Source organism: Salvelinus sp. IW2-2015, unplaced genomic scaffold (assembly GCF_002910315.2).
Source record: "Salvelinus sp. IW2-2015 unplaced genomic scaffold, ASM291031v2 Un_scaffold1636, whole genome shotgun sequence".
Lineage (NCBI taxonomy): Eukaryota > Metazoa > Chordata > Actinopteri > Salmoniformes > Salmonidae > Salvelinus > Salvelinus sp. IW2-2015.
Window position 1 is genome coordinate 73811 of NW_019943052.1, and position 4966 is coordinate 78776.

Sequence of the window (4966 nt, forward strand, 5' to 3'; positions counted from 1 at the left end):
TAGAATAATAGTAAGACATCAAAACTATTGAAAATAACAGACAGCCCAAAACATCACTGCTCTAGAGGAGATCTGCATGGTAGGAAATCGGGGCCAAAATACCAGCAAAGGTGTTGTAAAAACCTTGTGAAGACTTACAGAAAACGTTTCGACTCTGTCATTGCCAACAAGGTGTATAAACAAAGTATGAGATAAACTTTTGTTATTGACCAAAATACTTATTTTCACATAATTTGCAAAAATAAATTCATAAAAAAATCCTACAATGGATTTTCTGGCTTGTTTTCTCATTTTGTCTGTCATAGTTGAAGTGTACCTATGATGAAAATTACTGGGCCTCTCTCATCTTTTAAGTGGGAAAACTTGGCAAATTGGTGGCTGACTAAAGACTTTTTTTGCCCCACTGTACGTGAAGAGCTGCCTTGTCTAAAACCCACTGTGACTCAGAGCAGGTACGTGAGGAGCGCCTTTGTTTAAAACCCACTGTGACTCAGAGCAGGTACGTGAGAGCTGCCTTGTTTAAACCATTGATGGTACTACTAGATGTAGCAAAGCCTTCACAGATCGTTTTGAGGAGAGAGGTGTCGATATTAAACAACATACTCGCTATTACAACTGAGGGTTCCCCCGTCTAGTGGGGAAACAAATATTCTCTAAGCTGATTGAAGATAAGCTTGCCACCCTTTGGTTAAATGTCACTGTCATTCACAGAGAATCTGTGTTCCAAGATCAAGCCAGTCATGCTAATGGGACAGCGCCTCTGTTTAGCGGGCTATGGAATTATTCCGTTTGTGGGAAAGAGACTCAAATACATTAGTTGTAATAGCACATTTGAAATCATTACTGACACGCAGATCTTTAGAAATGTTAGGATGAATTGTCAATTTGTCACTCCGCCACACATTTTTTTGCCAACCCTGCCAGAAAACACACGTAACTTCCATCAAGTTAGCCAGCTTGTGCAACGACAACCCACTGCTTCTTTCAACTGCTTCACAGCTGCAGTGGTGATAAAAAAACAAAGATCAAACATCATCATTTCGACATGTCTAGACGTGTTTCCTCTAGGGCAGTGCTTCTGAGGAGCCAGTATCTGAGCATGTTTTCTCTAGACAGCTTCTGAGGGCAGTAGGTAGTCATTTTATATAATTTAACAATATCCATACAGTATCGTGGTTACTGCTACTGCACATCCCATACAGTATCGTGGTTACTGGCTACTAGCACATTCATACAGCTATGTGTTACTGCTACTGCACATCCATACAGTTTCGTGGTTACTGCTACTGCAGATCTCATACAGTTCGTCGTGGTACTGCTACTGCACATCCCATACAGTATCGTGGTTACTGCGTACTGCACATCTCATACAGTATCGTGGTTACTGCTTACTGCACATCCATACAGTATCGTGGTTACTGCTATGCACTCGTCTACAGTATCGTGGTTACTGCTACTGCACATCCCATACAGTATCGTGGTTTACTACTACTGCACATCTCATACAGTATCGTGGTTACTGCTACTGACATCCCATACAGTATCGTGGTTACTCCCTACTGCCCATCCATATAGTATCGTGGTTACTCCTACTGCCCTTCCCATACAGTATCGTTTTACTCCTACTTGCCATCCCATACAAGTATCGTGGTTACTCCTACTGCCATCCCATACAGTATCGTGGTTACTCCTACTGCCCATCCCATACAGTATGGTGGTTACTCCTACTGCCCATCCCTTACAGTATGGTGGTCACATCCTACTGCCCATCCCATATAGTATGGTGGTCCTCTACTGCCATCCCATACAGTATCGTGGTACTCCTACTGCCATCCATACAGTTCGTGTTACTCCTACTTGCACATCCCCATACAGTATGGTGGTTCTCCTACTGCCCATCCCATACAGTATCGTGGTTACTCTACTGCCTCATCCCATACAGTATCGTTGGTTTACTGCTATGCACACCCATACAGCTTAACGTGGTTACTGCTACTGCATATCTCATACAGTATCGTGGTTACTCTACTACTGCGCACATCCCTATACCAGTATCGTGGTTACTCGCTACTGCCACATCTCATACAGTACGTGGTTACTGTACGCGCACATCCCATACAGTATCGTGGTTACTCCTACTGCCCATTCCACTAGTATCGTGGTTACTCCTACACTTGACCGATCCCATACAGTATCGTGGTTACTCCTTACTGCCCATCCCATACAGTATCGTGGTTACTCCTACTGCACATCCCATACAGTATGGTGGTTACTCTATGCGCCATCCCATACAGTATCGGTGGTTACTCCTACTGCCCATCCATATCAGATCGTTGGTTACTCCTACTGCCATCCCATACAGTATCGTGGTTACTCCTATTGCACATCCCATCACGTATCGTGGTTACTGCTACTGCACATCTCATATAGTATCGTGGTTACTCTACTGGACATCCCATACAGTATCGTGGTTACTCCTACTGCCGCATCCCATATAGTATCGTGGTTACTCTCACTAGCCCATCCCATACAGTATCGTGGTTACTCCTACTGCCCATCCCATACAGTATCGTGGTTACTCCTACTGCATATCCCATACAGTATCAGATCTCCCACAGAAACACAGAGACTGGGTACAGCAGGATTCTTACATGCTTGATGAACAAACGGTATCTACAGTAACCAGCAGCTAGCTACTGTTCACACAGAACACAAGATTGACGGAAACGGACGTCGGGACGGAACAAAGAACAACAAGCAACGAAAGGAAGAGTCAATTATGTCAGTAGATAATAACATGGAGGAAAAGATGAGTTTATGCAAGGTAACGGATAGACCCCAGCCGACCCAGACCCCCACTCACCTAAACTGTTGTTGTCCTTGATGCTTTTCTCCTGCAGCTGTTCTAAACCAACTGGAAACAACAACAACAACAATAACAACACTAGATTAGAGAGGATGTGGAGTGACATAAACAAGCCAATTCCTAGATCACCCGTTTCATCTGCTAGGGTTCGGTGAGGGAAAACTCTTCCCCACACAGTGACATTTCAGGGGTAGAGGAGATGGATGGATAACCCATGCATCTTTCACGACCACGCAGCAAAGGTCTGGAGCACCAGTGTCTGTGTGTGTGTTATATTACCTTGCAGGGCAGTGAGGCGTTCGTTAGAGAAGTCGTTATCAGCCTGTAAGGCCTCAAAACGGGCCTGTAGAGTCTGTTCCTTCTCCTCCAGCTCATCGATACAAAGCTGCAGTTCCTTCTTCTCCATCTGACCCCTCTGAGTCAACTCCTCCTGACGACCCTCTGCCAGCTACACACACACACACACACACACAGGAACAAACACAGGAACAAACACACACACGAAATTATGCTATGGGTACTTTTGGTTGGGATGGTCACTACATAGCAATATCACTCATCTCTGCCACATCAAGTCAAGGCTTATTCCACATCCCCAACCCCTGGCACTTTTCTCAAGGAATCCTTACTTCATTTCCTGGATCCTATCTCCTCGCCTCTTTCTCAAAACCCATTGGAGAAAATAGGGGAAGGACCCTGTACCTTATTGGAGAAGGTGGTCACAGAGGGGAAGGACCCTGTACCTTATTGGAGAAGGTGGTCACAGAGGGGAAGGACCCTGTACCTGATTGGAGAAGGTGGAATGCCTACAGCCAAGTGACGCAGACCATTGGGTTCGGGTCCGTTCTCACTAGGCCTGGTCACGCAACCATTCTGATCAGTCTGGTCCGTTCTCACTAGGCCTGGTCACGCAACGCATTCGGATCAAGTCAGTGCGTCCGTTTCTCACTAGGCCTGGTCACGCAACCATTCGGATCAGTCTGCGTCCGTTCTTCACTAGGCCTGGTCATGCAACCATTCGATCAGTCTGCGTCCGTTCTCACTAGGCCTGGTCGCGCAACCATTCGATCAGTCTGGGTCCGTTCTCACTAGGCCTGGTCACGCAAACCATTCGGATCAGTCTGGTCCGTTCTCACTAGGCCTGGTCAAGCAAACCATTCGGATCAGTCTGGGTCCGTTCTCACTAGGCCTGGTCACGCAACCATTCGGATCAGTCTGGGTCCGTTCTCACTGGCCTGGTCGCGGCACCCATTCGGATCAGTCTGGGTCCGTTTCACTAGGCCTGGTCACGCAACCATTCCGGATCAGTCTGGGTCCGTTCTCACTAGGCCTTGATCACGCAACATTCGGATCAGTCTGGCCGTTCTCACTAGCCCTGGCACGCAATCATGTCGATCAGTCTGCGTCCGTTCTCCACAGTTTAGAAGGTCCAGAAAGCTACATTAGCAGGAAACTCATACGGTGTATTGTTGTCAGGATGTAGGCCAGTGTTAACTATAAGAAAATATGGGCTTCCTCTTTCCAACTCCCCGCCTGTTAATGCTGTATTGCCTATTCTACATTCAGCGAGCAGAGAAACATGCGTCTCTCCTCCAATAGGCTGTTAGCAGGCTAACGTACATGGTAATTGCGCAACAGAACAATGAAGACAGACGTAGCCCATATCCTAAATAAGAAGCATATGCTATGCATATTATCCATCATTCAAAAGCTCAATGTTTTGGCTTAATACTGCAAAGAATATATCCAGTCAATTTACACGTGAACAGAAGAAAAGCTGATCAATCATGAAATCCAAGGTAGCTCCACTATGTGCTGCGTCCCAGGCTGAGTGGTCTCTCTCACCCAGAACCCAGGTTCAAGGTCTAGCTTCCCAAGCTATCACGTGCTGCTCTCCCCCAGGCTGAGTGGTCCTCTCTCCGCCAGAACAAGCAGGTTCAAGGTAGCTCCACTCACGTGACTCTCCCAGGCTGAGTGGTCTCCTCTCAGGCAAAAGGGGTTCAAGGTAGCTCCACTATGTGCTGCTCGCCCAGCGCTGAGTGGTCTCCTCCCAGAACCCAGGTTCAAGGTAGCTCCACTATGTGCTTCTCAGGCTGAGTG

At 46.8% G+C, this 4966-nt stretch overlaps 1 pseudogene; it reads right to left on the bottom strand.

Moving 5' to 3' along the window:
- The window catches only part of LOC112071545 (sarcolemmal membrane-associated protein-like), an 80346-nt pseudogene that overhangs the window by 31922 nt on the left and 43458 nt on the right, over positions 1 to 4966 (bottom strand).